The sequence below is a fragment of the Coptis chinensis genome, chromosome 6 (assembly GCF_015680905.1).
Source record: "Coptis chinensis isolate HL-2020 chromosome 6, ASM1568090v1, whole genome shotgun sequence".
Lineage (NCBI taxonomy): Eukaryota > Viridiplantae > Streptophyta > Magnoliopsida > Ranunculales > Ranunculaceae > Coptis > Coptis chinensis.
In genome coordinates, this window is record NC_141461.1 from 26,968,962 (window position 1) to 26,989,934 (window position 20,973).

At 38.6% G+C, this 20,973-nt stretch overlaps 1 pseudogene; it reads right to left on the minus strand.

Annotated features, from left to right (window-relative positions):
* LOC147492381 (uncharacterized) overlaps positions 1-20,973 on the minus strand; it is an 80,142-nt pseudogene that overhangs the window by 53,266 nt on the left and 5,903 nt on the right.

Here is a 20,973-nt window from a genome sequence, read left to right on the forward strand (position 1 = left end):
TGAAGTGTGTGGTTGCAAGCGCCGAAACCTTAGTCCACGAAAACTCTTTTGCAGAATTGAGTATAAATGTCTTCTGTAACACGAGCAAACGTGCTTTTCGGTAAACGATGGGTACCTAAAATTTCACCTCCTTCCTTCTCTTCCCTTTTCTACTCTCTACCTCTCGAACTTCAGCTAATCATTTGGTGTAAGTCTCACTCATCACGAATAGGAAATGGTCGTAGTTCTTTTGCTCGTAAACGACGTGCGCGAAGGATGGGCTGGTGTATGCATTGCCAAACACCCTTCTGTCTAGGCCCGGACTTCCTATCCGATACTAGCCAGTTTAAGGTATACTTTTGTCTAACACCAGCTGCGCAGGATAATCTTCGTCGCCGTGCCGTTTCTCCCACAGGTTGGGATTCATCTTGAGGATCTGACGTTAAAAGACTCACCTTGTAAATATGATTATTTTGTTACCTTTTCCCTTTGCATTAAGTTTTGCACAAGGGATTCGTGTCAAACCTCAGATGTTGCATACTTGGAACACAAACGGGCAATGGATTCCACTAGACCAACCCTAGAATTGGTTACTTTGAGTCCCTTGGGGCGGTTTGAGGATAACCGTATGTAAAAAGGGCAATTTTATTAGACCGTAGCGCGCACGGTCCAGGATGGTACAGTCCTGCCCTTAACCCCATAATACATAGAGGTGAAGCCACAGTCTGGCTGGATTGGGTTCGCTCCAGAGCCGACATGACAATTGTCTATGATTTAAGATGGTGACTCCCCTGGACATCCAGTGTTTTTCACGTATATCTCCCTTGTATGTAAATAAAACCCTTACACTTTCCTTCTCTTAAAAAAAAAAAAAAAAAAAAAAAAAAATTGTGACTTTCAAGAATGACTCATACAATTGGATAGAATTTTTTGTGCCGATCGTTTCGATATCTCATTCGTCCAATTCGGAGTCCAAACGAGTCGTGGGTACGCATTTAGATTTTTAGGTTTAAATCAGGCTTTAGGCTTGATTTGGGCTTCGAGAAAAATTTTGGCCCAACCCAAATATCGATTTCTCGGTCCATTTAAACCCAAAATACCCGATCACACGCGTCATAAATCCACGTTTCGTCTTCCTAAAAAACCGAATCTTGCCCCCTCTCGAATCAGTCTCGCACGAGACAGGCCCACACTAAAACCAGGTCTCGCGCGAGACCCTCACAGCTCCGATCAAAATTTCCTTCCGTCAGATCATCCCAATTCTCCCCCTCATCAATAATCAATAGCCATCCTCCCTCTTAGATCAGCAATGGCTGGAAACAGACGGATTTGTGTGGAAAAAAATTTTGGGAATTTGTTTGAAAACGGGATATTTGCTCCATTCTTTGATCACGAAATTCAGTCTAGAGGATGGGAGAGTTTGTTATATGCCAATGGAGGGCTTTATTCTAAGGATTTGGTGATGAAATTCTACGACAATGGAAGCTTTAATGGCGACCATTTTTGGGTCACCGTCGAGGGTGTGCGACACGAAGTCACACCGGTGTTGCTCTCCGGGATCACGGGCATTCCACTGGTCGACCACGCATCGACTCAAAGAGCAGTCCGCGGTACCCATGGACTTACGACCTAATGCTCGACACGCTTATCGAGGGAGAGTACAACATCGACGGGAAATGCGCGTATCAGCGCTCGGTGCGACGGAACCAGCTAGCAGTAACTCAATGGCTGGGACTGAACGTCATTGGCACCTCGAAGCCTTCCGACATCAACAAGACCTTCCTCCACCTTCTTTGGATCCTCCAGGAGCGAAAGGGTAACTTCTGCATCGTTACCTTTCTTTTTGATATTATCACACATGCCACTCTTAGGTCAGCCCCCCTTGCCGTTCTAGTAACGCAAGTCATGATTAATCTGGGCTTTCTGTCTGCCACCCCTCTACTCCCTATACCACAATATGAGAATATGCTGGTGTTTAAGAAATGCATACAAGACCCTTGGGAACCCACAGCACCTAGGGCTGCCGAGCACGCTAGCGTAGGATCCTCTCACCCACCATACTTTGATGAGACTGCCATGAGTAAGATCACCCAACCCATAGAGGCCCTACGTGCAGTGAACAGTGGTCTGAGAGACATGTACACTCGCCAGGTATCGATGAGACGTACCTTGGGCGAGTTAAGGACGATATGACCACTCGCCACGAGTCGATGACAGACAGCATGGGTGAATTCCAACAGGAAATGAGAGCCTCCATAACTGCATTTCAGGACAGTATGCCTACTCGCCAAAACCAGTTTCAGCGAATGTTCATGGCGAGCCAGCATCAGTTTCAGGCTCAGGTGATGGATACTCTTGGTGATATCCAGGAGCAGTTAGCCTCCACGGAGCTCAGATCGCCACGACGTCAGCGGGACTCCCGGTTCTTCTTACCGCGCCCCGAGGATTCGCTCTGACGCGGAGAGGATCATCAGTAGCTAGATTTATTTTTTTCCGGTCTTGTATAATATTATATCAGACATTTTATTTACGTGTTTTCACTTTCTAGCTTAATAGTAGATGGTTCCTAAATAGTTTTATATTAGCTACATCTAATATTATAGTATATAGGTAGGAACATATATTGGTAATAATAAATTATATACATATATATATAAATATATTTCACATGTCATACTTAAACAACAAATTTTAACGTAACTAACACGTTCAGAAACCGATAATGAAAACGCATCAAAAAACGGTCTAAAAAACGGTCATGAACCACAACTAAAAAACGGTCAGAAAACGGTCATGACCACATCTAGAAAACGGTCAGAAAACGGCAATTTTCTTTCTATAAATAAGTTCAACTCTTCCTCCATATTCACTCATTTCATATTCTTCCCTCTACACTTCTTATTCTAAAAAACGTTTTTTGATCACTCCAAGTTCAAGATTCATGGATGCCCTAGAAAAGTTTTTGGCGGCAGCTTGAATATGCTACTCAAGTTTTCATGCTCGGTTGTTTTGTTATAATCATGTTGTTAATGTGGCATATAATTCTATCTAATATTTAGGTTTGTAGTTAAGTCATCGTGTCATTATGTTGTGTTTCCATACCATTGTACGTTCTTACATCCTATTATGATAGTATATCTACATTTTCCTTGTCCTTCTACTTACGTTAAAAAAAAAAAAAAAAAAAAAAAAAAAAAAAAACAAAGGGGCACTCCTTGTCACATGCCCCATTCTTCTCATCCACACTTCATCCACTTTTGCGCATATCTTAGAAGATACACGTGGGCTAACTACCCTGTGACACCTCGAAACGTATCTTTTACATTTTCGGATGGGTGGCTATTTATACCAAGGATAGACACCTCAAAATATTTAACTTCCCTTTTTCCAAAATAATTTTTCACCACTCCATCTTTAATGGCCCTCACTCGAAGTTTCGTGCCTGAGCAAAATTTTATGAAAAATTTCAAAATGGTCTTTTTCATCCTTTTTTTGACACTGAAATATTACGTCGAGGATGGTACCTTCTTTTACACCATAAGCAAACATTTTATTCCAGAGAATTGGTCTTGTTATTTTATAAAAGCGGTTATTTCCAAAACGGACAATTCTTTGTCCGTGCTAACGGATGCGAGCATGAATTGACTATGGAAATCATCTCTGAGGTACTTCAAATTCCTATTACAAACCAAGGAGTACACGCCGGGATTCACCTTTCGATAATATCCGACATCGATGTTTGCAACTATCCTTCACGGCGAATACACCCGGAAAAAACCGTATTGTTTATCGGCGATCTTTACAAAAGAACCAATTATCGTGATCCAATGGGTAGCTCATAATGTCCTAGGCACATCTAAGACTTCGAAATAACCAAACCACTCCTCCATTTACTCGGGTATTGCGGACTAACTGCAATGATTTTTGCATTATAAAATTTCTGCGGAATGCGATCGACGCGTGCGGAAAAAGGCAGCCCCTTTACCAACCATTGTGACACTTATCATGATACATTGGGGTTTTTCTAGTACTTCTCCTCATACACCTCTTGAACGACTAACATTCTTACCATTCACTCGGTATGTAGGAACGGATTTCGGAACCCGACGTTGCAAAGAACCATGTCGGTGTAGAAACCAACGAAGATTGTTCCACCGACAACATCTTTTGAAAATGCCTTATGCAACGTATTTAATCCCATGGAAGGGCTTCGCTTTTAATTCAACAAGGACTGATGACATTATTCAAAGCGTCGAACATTATTATCACCCAGCCTTCTTGAATTTCGGGACTGCGGACAATAAAGCGAAGAGGAACAAGCACAATTCTTGCACGACCACAACCAATTCTTGGCAAATCACACTCTCATAATGGAGAACCACGAGATTTACCGACAGCGAAACCAAAATGTTGCAAGCGGGCATTTGCCGCGGATTGACGGCATAGAGAATCTTATAAACGGATTCCTCCCACATAAGGATCCTCGCCATTACTTGGGCCAATAAAACCATTTAAATTTTGCAATTGTATATTATCATTTTCTTTTTAGTTTTTAATTTTCGTATGGTAATTTGTTTTTACTTAATTATTCTCACCATGCTCTAATATTCGTTTATCATTGTCTAATCAGGTCACATTTTTTTTCACAATGGAAGCTCCAAAGATGATTCGAGAACAATCTTTCCATTCCTTGCTAAATTCTCCGGCATATGGACATCTTTTCAGAGACTACATCACTCAAGTTGGATGGAACTCTCTCATTCTACACCCGGAGCAGACATACTCCCCAGGTTTGGCAACTTATTTTTATAATAACATGGAAGATCTACCCGATGTCCAGGGTTTCCCTTTGAATGGGTTTACACTACGTATTGGTAACACCCGACACGCCTTTTATGAGCCAACAGTGGCTATGGCTCTAGACCTTCCTCCTCTTCACCCGGATCTCCCATCCAATACATGATAGAGAATGACCTTAATGACTACTCTAGGGAAGATTTTGCTGCCCGCTATGGCGATGGCCTTGCCCACGTCAAAGAACGTGCCGAAGCTGGCCGATGGCCAGAATTCACTATTCCACTAGCCAGTATGACCATGAATGTGGAAGCGCCATGTTATTTATTCTTCTGAACATCATGGGAGATTGGCATTTTTCCACGGCATCAAAGGAAGCGTGTAAGACATTCCATGCATTGGCCGAGCAACGTACCACCTTCGACATTACAGAACTAGTAATTGAGAATCTTAAGAAGGATCGGTCTTTTCGGCAAGATTATATCACCCCGCCGATTCAAGATGCGGGGATAGTGAGGACATACTTCCTCGAGTTTGCAGCCACCTTCGGAATTTGGGTAAAGGTCGACTCTATGTGTCCAACAAACAAGATAATTAGTTCCTTTGCGATTTGGGACATGGACCGCCCGCAAAGGTATCTTAAGAAAGTTCGTTCTTTCCTAATGATGAAAAAATGATAGCTCATCTAGACAATGCAAAGAAGAGATATTGGAGTGAAGTCCGGAAAGCTATGATAGATTGGCGGGATCGCGAAGGAATGGCATTTTACTGAGGGGACGAGGCAAGGAAGGACTATCCCCAGTTCAAGGTTGGGGCAATGTGAGTTGATGCATGTACATATTTGTTTTATGTTTTGATGTGAAATAAATAAATGACCTAACAAAGATGTGCTACTCTAACGATTGTGCTTCTACTTTTATGATGTATAATATATAGTGTGTTACAATAAATTTTTGTGGAAGATGTCACTTTATTTTTGCTCAAAGCCTCCGGGTATACTCTTTCTTCCTCTTAACACTTTGAGGACCACGATTGTCCGATTTGTTTGGGGTGGTGAGAACCTTTTGCGAAAATTAGGCATGCATAGTTGTATATAGTTACTTAATGTCTAAATAAACGTATTTAGTGACAAATTCTCGTTTCTCTTTATATGATGAAAAATATTTAGAAATCTCACCCTAGCATCAAAATTAGGACTTGTTCTTAGAAACTTAATTTAATCATTATGCAATAGTTTTACATCTTTTTTCATGAGCATTCACGACCGACTATCATTAAATGTACACAATGATGAAGTTTACGGGACCCACGGTTAGACAACTAAGTTTCCATATCCTGTAAGAATCTAACCAAAAGCCTCAAAATGTATGATATATGAGTAATGACACAAAGGAGTAGTTCTTCCGAATAGAGAAGTTCGCACGTCTACTTACTTGATCACTACCCAAATCCTAGGCGAGAATTTAGGCCTTCTTTGGATCGATATAGCCAAAAATTCGCACCTGTAAAAAAAAATTTACCGCTAGTCGCCCCACTGAACCTTTCATTAATCCTTTCTACTTCACAAAAAAAATCATTACCCATCTAGTAACCACAAATAAATAAGCCTACCTAGATGATGAGTATGAGAAATAGGATGAAGTGCAGAAAAATGAAGAGAAAAACCTTGTCACAAATCAAAATCAGTTACCTGTTTCAGAAGAAAAGAAAAAGAAAATAGAAATATGTTTCCAAAAATCAAAAGAAATATCAAGGTTAGAATTCCCCCCAAAGATCAAAATCAAAAGGGAATACAAAAATCCAAGTATGGAAACCATGTTAGAAGCAGGAAAGAAAAAAGGATTTCTCTAGTATAAATATCTCGAAGACCTTATTCTCTCATACTTATCATTTTTGAACTTTCCATTCCATTTTCTTCTACACTACCACCTAAGCCCCATAACACCTAATAAAGACCTCTAGCTCAATTAGGAATAGGATAGTGTGATAATAAGTAGTAGTTGTGACTTCTCGACCTCGGCTCCTCTGATTGTCATTGAGTATGTGAGGAAACGTGTGCCCACTGCACACTGGAGATAGCAAAGCTTGAGTGGAAAAATAAGAGAGAAATTGTGTTTCGACACATACCTGTGAGAACCTACTTAAGGACGCTATCCAAGGGATCCAGAAACGGCCCTGCTCGTACATTTCATTATTAGATCACTGCATGCATGCTCATACGTAGATGTTTCGATTATTGTATGTATATTAACTTGAATTTCGAAAGAATAAAATCCTTGTTTCCCCTGCTAGTGAGATGTCTAGATACCTGAGATTAATTAAGGAAACAAGCCTTTGTTATTGAGTCGTTGTAGTATAAATGAAGTTTGTGAGTATCTTCTCTGGAAAACTCTCACGAGGCTATAACTCGTCCACTAGGGAATTCCTAGTGGTTCAAGGCCTTGTTGCATATGGTCAATGCAACCGCACTCTGCGAAATGAGATTTAGCTTAGGACAACACATTTTTGATCACTTATCGTTTTAATGTCTCTTCTTTGCTTGAGGACAAGCAAAGTGCTGTTTGGGGGTGGTGTGATAAGCACCAAAAACTGTAATATTAAACCCCGAGAGACATAGCATTTTGGTCGATTATGTGTTTAATAATCATGTAATAATTATATTTTCGTACTTTTGCAGGTTTCCGCAATTAAAATGAATATAGTGATAAAACATGCATCAAAGTATAGGAATACGGGAATATTTGGAGTTTCCCACTCGACCCCGTGAAGCCGAAGTTTCCAAAAGAACAGAACCAGTGCGGAACGGGCCCACATATGAAGAAGCAGCAATTTTCCGAAGCTCAAATCGGATAAATCTAGGTGCCGACGTTGGCTAGTAAAGCTGCCAAGTACAGGAATACGGGAATATTTGGAATTCCCACTCAATCCCCGTGAAGCCCAACAAAGCTTGACTAGAGCCGAAGTTCCCAAAAGAACAGAACCAGTGCAGAACGGGCCCACATATAAAGAAGCAAGAAACTTTGAAGCTCAATTCGGATAAATCTAGGTGCCGACGTTGGCTAGTGAAGCTGCCAAGTATAAGAATACGGGAATATTTGGAATTCCCACTCAATCCCCGTGAAGCCAACAAAAGCGACTAGAGCGAAGTTTCAAAAAAGAAGAACCGGTCTTGGGGACGGGCCCACATATAAAGAGGCAGGAAACTTCCGAAGCTCAAATCGGATAAATCTAGGTGCCGACGTTGGCTAGTGAAGCTGCCATAGCGACCCTGGCGACGAACTCTGCGCAAGGACAAAAAGTCGTAAAAACGCCAAAATCAGCGCCGCCACTGGACACACTAAGTGGACACACTCTGCGGGCCCAGAAGGCATGATGAGTCAGCATAGGCAGGTGACAAGTTTCTTCTTCAATTTGATACCACCTGGCAAGAGAGAAGACACGTACCAATTCAAACCAGGTGGTTTGAATTAAAATGAGCTACAAGACGAAACTTAAAACAGCAAAAAGACGAAAAGTTAAAATGGTTAAAACAAAACTTTGATTCTCAAAGTTTCGAACCATTCAATTAGCATAAGGCCAAAAGCAAATTAAATCATTCACGGATAGTCACCCTATGATGCCTATAAATATGAGGGGGTGGCCTTCATATATCTTCCTTCAGCATATTAATGATTTAGCTACGTTTAGTTTTTCTTCAGTACTTACCTTCCGCCATTTTTATTTCAGCAGCTTAATACAGTAAGTTATTTTACCCTTAATAACAGTCATTTCTTTTCTTGTTTAATTTCTATCCTGCATTTATTTACTTAATGTATACAAAGAAGTTTTATTATTCCTTCTATGATGATGAGCTAATCCCCCGGGGGAGGGTTATGTTGCTCGTGTGAAAATCCGGATTGACTCGTTAATATTCTAGAATCACTACTTAGGAATTAGGCATAGAATTAACATCCGGTCCCAAAATGACTGAGACTGTACAAAGTTGGAGTGCTGATGCTCCAGAATGATCTCTGTGGCGACTCTACAGTGTGTCGACTGACTCTCCAATTCGTCCAGCTGATGTGAACTTGTGCCAGGAGCTGAAATAATATACCAGAGATGAGGTATTATCGAAACTCCTTATGCTAGTGAAATGTGACCTAGAGATGTGGGCATGCACTAGGGATCAATACTCGACGTCATCTCCGAAACGAGACGAATTAGAGATGTAGTGATTTGGTATTAAAACTGTTGAAAAATGATTCTTGCATGAGCATGATTAACTCTCTCCCTGTTTCTCTACTTTTGTTTACCTATATATAATCACCGTAGTAATTTATTTTATTTGCATTACCGTTATTTTAATTAAAAGCCAACTAAAAAGAAACCTAAAAATCCTACTCACTTAAAGTGTAACTCCAGTTGTGAACCTATCCGAGCCCTAAGGTTTGGACGATCCCTTACTCGACCTATCCTACCAATCCCACGTGAGTAAGGTAACTTTGACTAAAACGTACGACTATACGGACGTTGGACTTTAGACTTTGGACTTGGACTGTGGACCTTGGACTTAAGGAAAAAAGTAACTGAAAACCAATAAACGTGTGTAAAGAGCGTTCTATCAATTCGCCTGAAAACACCAAGCAATAAAACATCCACCAGCACGAAAGCAAACGGCCAAGCACCTCCTCTAGCTTTTCATGATTTGTTATAATGAACTCCTTATTACTCCCTCACTTCTTTCTTTTACATCAACTATGCTAATCATACTTTTAGCATTGTTAGTACCCTCCACTCTCACCCACTCGTGGCAAACCACGTGTCCAGACTACAAGTAGGTCGTGCATACGACCTAAGGTCAGGTCGTCCAAACGACTTAGGAAACGTAACCGCTGCAAGCTAGTCAATAGCGTCATTAATGAGGGATCATTACTTCGTAACGGAAGGAGTAAAAGGAATCATCAAGACAGCACAAAAGGGGGATCTACGCCTATAAAAAGTGGCGTCTTCTCCATTCTCAGGAAAGGCCAATTCTCCATCTTCTCGATCATCTATCTCCATCTCCCATCCAATAAACCAATCAAAAGCTTGAACTATATCCAACTTGATTTGAGTTCACTAAAGAACTCGTTAAGTAGGCAGCTCGACATAATCGAGTTCAGTCGAACAAATACTATCTCTACATTGGTGCCGTCTGTGGGGAGAAATACTTGAAAATTCATCCACTCAACTCTCTCAACCTCTCTAAAATTTTCAATTTTCAAGCTCACGAAGCGTGGTAATCGAAGGGAAAAGCTACAAAAGTCATAGATTTGCAAGTGACAATTGGAGAAAAACAAACTGCAGAATCGATGAATGGCAGTTTAAATCTAGCAGCCAGGTTAGGTTTAGGATCTAACAAGCATGTCATTGAAGTTTCCATGACACTGGTGTGGATTATCAATGGCAGCAAGTGAAAAGTCAATGTTCTAAGAGATAAGTCTACATTCAACTATCCTTCATTTATACTAATCTTTAATCTTTGGATCAGTTCGGATAATATGTGCACACTTCTATGTTGCAAGATATACTTCATACTTACATATCACTTGCAGTCGATCCAGTACCGACCCGAAGGCTGCAACTACCACCATGTCACACGTTCCTTTATGGCAAATCAATGACAATACAGATCCAGGAATCCAGCTTACAAGTCGCTCCTTACCAGGTCAACTAAGGTGTTGGTTAAACCAATCTCAAACAAAAATTTCAAAGCATGCTAATTTATAGACCTATATCAATGAGGAGAAGCGCACACCAGCAGAACTCATCACAGAGCTATATCAAAACCTCAGCCATATCTCATGCAAAGACCTCTGCCAGGTCGTCCATCAGCCAAGTCATCATCAGTCATGTCTTCCATCAACCAGGTCATCCTCCGCCAGGTCGTCCTCAGCCAGGTCGTCCATCATATCAATGCATCATCAACTCAGGTCAGACAAAAATAGAAAAAAATGAATTTTCAAGAGAAAACAGTGGAGTTTACCTCGAAAATGGTCACCACATAGCGTAGCTCGGTGGTGACAGCGTACGTGCCGTCGAGATCTTTCCGAATTAGGGTCACACGCGTGATTCTGACAACTGTAACCAAAGTTATGGCCAAAATACCAAAATACATCCAAACTTACTCCAATTAGTTAAAGATCGCGATTACTTGCCATCTTTGCGTTAATCCGCCAACTCATCATGATACTTTAGTACCATCAATGTGCAATCTAATAACTCAGCATCATCTGACTCAGATCCTCCTGCATCACTCTACCAAGTCGTTATTAGCCAGGTCGTCCATCAGATCAGCGCATCATTATTAGCTCAGGTCAGCCTCAGCTCAGGTCATCCTTAGATTAGCTCATCCTCAAGTCAGGTCATCCTCAGCTCAGCTCATCCTCAAGTCAGGTCGTCCTCAAGTCAGGTCATCCTCATCTCAGCTCATCCTCAGATCAGCTCATCCTCAAGTCAGGTCATCCTCAAGTCAAGTCATCCTCAGCTCAGCTCATCCTCAGATCAACTCATCCTCAAGTCAGGTCATCCTCAGCTCAACTCATCCTCTGATCAGGTTGTCCTCAGCTCAGGTCATCCTCAGGTCAGGTCGTCCTCATATCAAGTCATCCTCAAGTCAGGTTAGAGCAGGTCTACAACCTGGAAGAAGCAACCAATATTTCAACTATCAGTTCAACTCGAACACAATCACTGTCAGTTCAGCTTGTACATAGGTTGTCATCAATTCACTGGAACTTGAATGAACATCAATATTCCAGGTCGTCCCAGACTGATCACACCGCAAAGCTCGCATCGATGATGTCAATCAATCAATATAAAAAACTCGCTCACCATGGAGTTATACCACACACAAAAGGTTGCCAGCATATCCATCATCAATTGAAATAACAAATCAAGGGGAAGCAATACTTTGTCAAATCAAAGAATCAACAATTCCAAACTGAGAAGCATCTAAGTGTTCCCGAATCAGATATAACAATTCAAAGCACACAGTTCCCTCCTCAACAATTCGCATATACTACAAACCAATGAATCGCTCAAATTGCAAAATGGAAGCTCACTCCCTTACAGTTTATTGTAAGCCAATCAAGCTGGGGGCTAGCCATAGCCATTTCCAAACTGGGACAAGTTATTGCCATCTAAACATGTCAATCAAGCTCCAACATTGGGGCTAAACAACATTAACACCCATAAAGGGCTGCTTCTACTACGAACTGGGGGCTAGCTACAACCATCTTCGACCTGGTCGCTCAAAACTCCAAAAGGCTAGCTATCAACCATAGTGACGCCCCCAAAAGGCTAACTATGAACAAAAATGCTCCCAAAAGGCATACAAATCAACTTAACACCAACGCCAGGGTTAAGCTTGATTCAACTGTAATTACCACTCAAAGGCTAATTATCAGTCAAATTTAATCCACGGTACCCCAAAAGGACTTCAAATCAATTTAAGGCCTCTGATAGGGTTAAGCTTGATTCAACTGTAATTACCACTCAAATGCTAATTATCAGTCAAATCCAATTCACGATACCCCCAAAAGGACCACAAATCAACTTAAGGCCTCTGATCGGGTTAAGCTTGATTCAACTGTAATTACCACTCAAAGACTAATTATCAGTCAAATCCAATTTACGCACTACGAGATACGACATACGATCTACGCACTACGAGCTACGATTTGCACACTATGACGTAGGACCTACCACATCAACTCACAACAAAGCTTTAAGCAACAAACGACATCCAGCCTACAAACACAGAAAATTCAATTCGCAATAATCTCCATTTTCAACCAAGTAAGACACGTGGTATCCTTTATTATCTTTCTTTACACCACTATTCTACAAATAGTGATATAAAGAAAGAGGGTTATGTCAGTACCCTCCACTCTCAACCTGTGAAACTCCATTTTTTTTATGTGTATTTAATATAATGATTAAAGTATAATTAATTTCATTTTCTTTTGTTAATTTGTTTTGTTATGTGGGCTACCCATGACCCATGTAGGACTAACCCGGCCCATAAGTGAAATAGAATTAAAGCTTAGCTTCATTGTTCGAGAGAGTTCTCTTTCTCTTCTTTTACCGACTTAGTACCGACCACTTTAAGAAACCAAAAGTTTGTAGCTATCATGGGTTGGCTTTGGGAGCTGTTAGAGGTGGATTTCTCCTTGTTTTAGGCTGTCCATAACTATCTTTGCTTAAGGTAAGTGATTTCTTACTTACACTTCTTACTTTAGATAGATGAATGCTTACTAGAGGTATACCAAACCAATCAAGTTATTTGGATGTAGTAAGAGATGGTGTTAGGTATTTCGAATTACTCTTTATGATAGTTTAATTGATATCTATTCTACAGGCTTAGTGATTTTGGGTATTGATATATCTTAGTGTGATGTTACGTGTAGTGAAAGAATTATGGCAGATGATTTAACGGACGGAATTGGTTTCTTATCCTGGATATATTGGCTATATGAATATATATATATGATAAGGTTATATGGAAATATGTGATTATGGTATATATGGTTTAGTGGGAGGTGCGATGCGTGTGTCTTTCTTGGGTATTACCTCAACTTTCAGGGGGGAAGATGACCGCTTGTGAGGCCATAGGGCGCAAGTGACCCCTGAAAGCTTTGTAATATTTTCAGGAGGGTGTATATTACTGTGTGCCACTTGCGAGGCCATAGGGCATTACCTCATTGGAGGCTGCAAGTGTGGTCCCTGAAAATATCTAGTAAAATATATATATAGATATATATATAATTCCGTATGTGTGGATGATTGGTTTAAATTTTATTGCATTGCGGTTATTTACTTGGGGCTATGCTATTGTTCGTTGAGGTTAAGACCTATTTATGAGGCATGATATTATCTATTCACTTCTTATATGCTTTGGGCTTTGGTTATTACTATTGAGACTTTTATGCCTTAAGGTAAGCATTGGCGGTGGGTTATCACTTACGAGCTGTGTGGCTTATGTTTGTTGTTCTATTTCTTTTTCAGGGAATTTGCTATAGATGGATGACGGAGTGCCGTGAGTCCCAAAAGTGTTGAAGTTGTAGGTTAGGGGTTGTCTATAGTTCTTTTTGTGTAAATGTGGTTGGGATGGGTAAACGTTTTGATGGAGTTGCAGTCATGTATAATATGGAAGACAATAGTGTCTTTTGTTGTTTATAAATGTATACTTTGTTTTAAATCTATTATGTTATTGTGCATGTCTTAGGTTATTGTTTTGAGTCCATTATATGTATACCGTTTGCTCGATTGTTCTGACAATTGTAGAGACACTCAAGTAGGCGAGTGCTTTCCAGCTTAATATATCCTGGAGTGGCCAGCTAGGTTATATCAAGTTGGAGGGCGTTACACAACCACTCGTGGCAGACCACGTGTCCAGACTATAAGCAAGTCGTGCATATAACCTAAGGTCAGGTCGTCCAAATGACATAGGAAATGTAACTGCTGCAAGCTAGTCAACAGCATCAGTAATGAGAGATCATTACGTCATAACGGAATGAGTAAAAGCAATTATCAAGACAGCGCAAAAGGGTGATCTACGCCTATTAAAAGAGGCGTCTTCTCCATTCTCAGGGGAGGCCAATTCTCCATCTTCTTGATCATCTATCTCCATCTCCCATCCAATCAACCAATCAAAAGCTTGAACTACGTACGACTTGATTCGAGTTCAGTAAAAAACTCGATACATAGGCAGCTTGACATAACCAAGTTCAGTCGAACAAATACTACCTCTACAATCATAATTACAATGAACTCTCTATTCCATGCTAATCATACTACCTCATTAATCGTTATCTTTTCGTATATATTGGTTGGTAAATAAAAAGAGTTATATTAATTGCATTAGGTGTCTGTGCCAGTTCTAGACCAGTGAACATAGCCAAAGTTCCCCAACTATAAAGTCCTCTGTTAATGTTTGATGAACCCATTGTTGATAAAAAAATATTACGAAAATTTGAGACATTTGACAACGTATATTATTTCATGTACAAATTGTTATAGTTATGCCTCAATTATTAGACTTTCTCCTAAAACATGACTTGACGGAGTGATGTGTGATGTGTGATGCATGACGCATGATGCATGGACTAAAGGATAATAAACTTCAATGATGGGGAAATTACACTCTCTTGACATCTGTCGGTGTTTGTAAGAAGAAGCACAAGACGAGGTTGTAGCTTTCTGCTGGAAAACGGAGGTTTAATGGAGTTACCACAATTGCTCATTCTCATGGTTTCAAGGCAATTTTTTTTACACTCAAGACCATCTGGCTATGCGATACGTATTGAAAACTAAATGGCAGACCTCTTGGCACGAATGATAGGACCAACTGGCTATAGGTATTGGAATCTGCAACTTATGGAACACACTCTCTTTACATAGAGGAAGAAAAAGACAACTTAATCAACTTTACAGTTCACCCTTAATGATCACCAATCTCACTGAGGCGTCGGACAAATTTTTCTGGCTATAACTGAATGCAAGGCGTCGGACATGATCACCAACTTCATCAAGTATCCCATAAAGAAGTGAAGAACCATTGTTTAAAGTAATAATTGCTGTATGCAATTCTTTAATTAATCATGGGCCGCAACTACATGAAAAAACTACTGATGATAGAGTGTAGAAACTTGGCTTTCCCAACCTATTATTATTATCTATTAGTTATAACTTTTGCTTATGATATGAAGGTGTACACAGAGAGTACATTACCAAATTCTGGATTTCCCCATATGTAAGTGTCTCGAGCTCTCGATCCTCGAGTCATATACAAAAGCTTAAGTAGAGTGCAAAAGCTGCAAACAACGAACTCTGAGGCCTACCTTACTTTGCTCCACCCTAAAGCTGTGTTTGTTTTAGCAAAAACTAATAGAAAGGTAAGGAAAAGTATAAGGGGGTCCATCTTTTTCATGAGTTTGGTGTGTTTGTTTATCATAGAAAGAAAAATAATATTTTCTCTCTAGAAACAAAACTATGGAATGGGAAGGCTTTTTTATTCCGAGGGTTACCCATGGATTTGAGAGGAAAGGAAAAGAAAAAGGGTTGTTTTCATTTCCTTTATTTAGTTTTTAGATAACAAACATGAAATGGAAAAAGAAAAAAGAATAGATAAAAAGAAAAAATTTGAATAAACACATTTCATTTCTATTTTCCTTTCCTTTCTTCAGTATTTGCATAACAAATATGGTTTATTTCATTCATTGGGTTTCCTTTCTTTTCCCCAGTTTACCAAACATACAACACCAAAATTTAGTTTTCATTCCATTCTTTTCTATTCTATTCCAAAGTGAGTAAACAAATTTGAGTATTGTACGTTTGGTAAACAGAGGAAAACAAAAAAGGAAAATCAAGGAATGGAATTAACCATGTTTGTTATGCAACAACTAAATAAAAGAAAGGAAAATGGAAATGATTTTTATGTTTTTTTCTCTTTTCCTCTTTCCTCTTTCCTTTCCCATTTCATGTTTGTTATTCAAAAACTAAAGAAATGAAAAGAATTGAAAACAACCATTTTCCTTTTCCTTTCCTCTCAAATATGTGGGTTGAACCTCAGAATAAAAAAGTCTTTCTTTTCCTTAGTTTTGGTTCCATAGAGGAAAGACCTTTTTCCTTTCCATGGCAAACAAATACACCAAACATATATATGGAAAAGGTAGACCACTCTATACTTTTCCTTTCCTTTCCATCATTTTTTTGCTAAAACAAATGCAACCTTCTGCTAATATAAAATTTACAGCATGGATTCAATGAGCGTAAAATTATTAGTGCTATGGATTCAATGAGTCAGTGACCACATGAAGAGAATTCATTGAAGTGAATATAAAATTTATAGCATTCATTTGATCGGCCAGGACAAATAAAAAGGTTGCAATATATGCAAATAGGTTGATAGTTCTACTTAGGACTTGAGGATCGAGAGTTGCAACAGATAGATGCTATTTTGATATGAAGAATTTTACCACTAAGAATCTATGGTTGTGTTAGCATGTAGGTGTAATAGATACATTGGGACGTTGCTTTTTTTTTTTAAATGTCTATCTAATAGGATGTGCTATCTGGCAAAATTGATATTTCAGTCTTCATCAAAGGCATCTATTTCGAAAGGGATACCAAACGATACAATATAGTTCAGTCTCCCTCTTTGAATGAATCTTTACTACTATATCTTCTTATTCATGATGTGATAGGAAATTAGTGGGTCTAAATTAATTAGACTAATCTAACCGTAATTAAACCACAAGCGCACAGTTATCGTTGAAAATAGTTGCGGCAAATGGGTCGATCCCACAGGGATTACTACTTCGCACAAACGGGTATTAAAATTATACTTAACTAATTTTGTCGGATTTTTGATGTATGATTTAATTTAACTATTGACTAAACAATGCAATTAAACTATTAACTACGAAACCAATAAAAATATAGATTAATTATCAATGAAGAAAACACTAAAGCTTTCGAATCCACCCTAGACCCTTGTAGATTATCTTAGTTTAATTAATTTTGAAGTTTTCTTTTAATTACGAGTAGCACGAGGGAAAGGTAACCCTAACTTTCTCGAAAATATGATCATGAAGCTCTTATATTTATTAGATTGATTGGATTTCAGCAAACGAAAATATAAATCCCTAGCAAGAGTTGTCTTTTTATAGCACAACTATTCACAGATTTATTTAGACGATAAACGTAGTGCATTGATATTAATAAGAGAATAATCTAACTATTAATTAGTCGAGACATGAAAACATGCAAGATATAATTAATGAAAGTAATCCTATTACTATCAAAGGAAATCAATCAAGTTTAATCTTTAAGTTCCGAGAACAGCAAACTAATTAAACATAAAAAAAAAACCTATACAAGTCTAAGGCTTCATCTAAGCCCTAGCTTGGACTTTAGCTAGACATGATAATTTGCAACACGAAAATAAAAGAAGAAGAAATTATCGACAAAACCGTAATCCGCTTTGAAATCTTCTTTTCCACTTCGTCTGCTGCTCTCGCTCCAATTCATGCTCTCCAAAGATCTGGTGTTCTGTTCTGTCGCCTTTCTCTACTGTTTCTCTCTTCTATATATAATGGATTAACATCGAGAGTTTGATTTGAATTAGAAGTATCTAATTCGGTCGAGTTGCGTGAAATTCGGGATTGGATCCCCCAAAGACTCGGTCCTCTGTTCGTCCAGTTTCTCCTTTGGAATGAAACTCTCAGTTTCTAATTTTAGCGCGAGAGTTCCCAATTCGATTCCATTTGGAAATCGGAGTTGCGGATTTGGCTCGATTCTGTTTTTGTTTCTATTCGTGAGTATTCCAGCTATGAAAACATAGTGGGCTTGACTTTGATCAGGTGGTGCGGGCTTGGGTATAGAATGGTGATCGCTGGAACAAGTGAAAAGCAAACAAGCTTTATTTGGGTGCTGGTTTTTGCAAGGGAAGTAGATGGGGTTTTGGGGTTCTGTTCATGTGAACTGAAGTGGAGAAGAAAACTGTTTTGATCCAGTGGTCCGGTAGCTAGAAGCTACAGTGGGAATGGGTTTTGGTGTTGATGGGCTTTGGTGTTCAGCACTTGGATCCAGTTTTTAGCTAATGGGACTAAACTTAACTTTGGCCCATATTTCGACAAACATATCCATTCCTCACTTTGATAGTCATGTGCCCACTAATAAACTAATAAACTTCTAACCAGCTCACCAGTTCCCGCATTCTCCCAAACCATCACATTAATTTCTTGTCAGACCACAAACAATTCCATATTTTTCATTGGTGCATTCTACTTCCTATTATTCTTTTATATCCTCTTTTCTTTCCTTAGCCCAATATTCACAAGCCCAACTAAAGGTAAATAATAACCCAGTAGTTCACCAATACTGTTTCGGGCAGCTCCACTGAACTGCACAACCCTGCCAGGCCAACCACACCAGGGGAACTAATGCACTGACATCCCGAATCTCGACAGTTTCCACACTTTTAATCATGTTAAGTCCAATTCCTGTAATATCACCAAAAATACACTAACTAAATCAAACGAATAAATTAAACGAACTAACTAATATAAAATTGAGCGTAAATATATAGCATTTATGCGCTTATCAAATACCCCCAAACTTATATTTTGCTAGTCCTCGAGCAAAACTAAATCTAAACAAAACAATATTCCTAACTCACTTTCGTAGGAATCACGATTACACTTAGCATGTGTAACAAGCCTTTTAAACCCCTAGGTTACCCCTAGTGGACGAGTTTAGTCTCGTGAGGGTTTTCAGAAACGGTACCCACAAACATTAACATAGCATAACCAATGGTGATATAATTTTCTCAGAGATAAAATCTTTTTCGCCCACTACTACACAAGTTCAAAAATTATTAATTATCACAGTTTCCATCATTATCACCAAGACGCATTACTACTTCCAAAGATAGAAATCATGAACTACTTTCCAAAACCAAAGCGTGTGTGTGTGTTTAGCCAAACTAATACAATCTCTTATCCAAGTAACGGAATTCCTAACTTACTATCCAAAGAATATATCAACCTCAATCCTCACCATTCATACACTCACAAGAAAGTCTCTCTCTTAGATAAGTTTTCAATTTTACCTCTGTATGCAGGGAAATGAGTAAAATAATAGAACATCCCACATACTTTAGCGGAAAAGACGGACTTATAAAATTTCAAAACAAATTAGTCTCATGTAAAGAACATCAATCACATGTGAAGTGTCGGTCCTTCACTTTAGCATCCTCTCACCTATTCTACACTTCATATCATACTTTTTGTGATAAGTCTGGGTATTAAGACGGGGTTTAGGATAGGCTAACAAGAAAATGGTAAAAGGATTCAAAAATTTCTGAGAATAAACTAAAGACTTTTCTTGCACTTGATCTTCTTGGAAAATTTCTTCACTTTGTAGACCACATTACTTTACTTTCTCACTACTTCTTCTCAATGATTTCTCTTTCTCTTTCTTTTTTCTTTTCTTTTTTTCTATATATATATATTTTATATATATATATATATATATATATATATATATATATATATATATATATATATATTTCTTTCTTTCTTTCTTTCTTTTCTATTGAATCACTTTGAGCAAAAGGAATGATTTTCTTCATTTGATTTTGGTAAATTTTCCTTCCGAATCTTCTTTCTTCTAGCTTTCTCCTTAGTCTTTTAGAAATTCTCAGAAATATGGGTAAGGCCAATAATATGGGTTTACACTCCTTATCTGGAGTTGGGTTAAGTATAGTTGGTTTAAGAAGAAAAGGCTTAATATATAAGGCTCAAAAGGGGTTAACATGATGATCCTACTAGGTGGGATAAATAAAGGCTAATTGGTTCACTACTTGACTTATCAGTATGATATTCTGCCTCGAATAGACTATAAGACCTAATGGCTATCTCCCCAGTTGATGTCACTTCGTGATCAACCAAAATAAGAAAAAAATGAGACCATACAACGAATTTAGGCACAGAAGAATAATTGAGTCAACTTGGACTCTGAATTTACGTAAATACTCTCCAAGAAATTCAAAGGCTCCAATCTCACGGGTTAAGTCTCTATATTTCTCTTCTAGTTCACTAGGAGATTAAATTACTCTTCAATTTGACATGTATCAAGTGGCTAATAGTGCATATTCCACTTTGGCTTAGACTTTCATCAACAAAATCTATTTCTAGAGGTAGAAAATAGTCTAAAAACAACAATGACTTCAAAAGTGACTCTTAACTTCATAGATTCCTTGAAAATCAATGGCTTTAGAAATCAATTTTTTTTTTTTTTTTTTTTTAAATTTCTCATCATAGGAAATCACCATTAATCATACCATGTTGGACATATTTATTTTTCGCTAAACAAGCATTTTGTTCCCACCCCCAAACTTCTTATAGACATTGTCCTCAATGTTAACATAGATGCGTAATTTAAAAGATAACAACATGGACAAGTAAAAGTATATAAGGAAAAAGGTTACCAAGAGCTCCAAGAACGAAAAATAATAACATCGCTGAGTCACCTGTAGAAATTAGTACCTCACAAAAGATATAACAATGATAATATAAGAGAGGAACCAAGTTACTACAATGACTAAAATGTGTCACGTGTCTCATTCCATAGAGTTACACGTCTCCAAAAAGGCAGAGAAAAGGTGCTAGAGTGGAA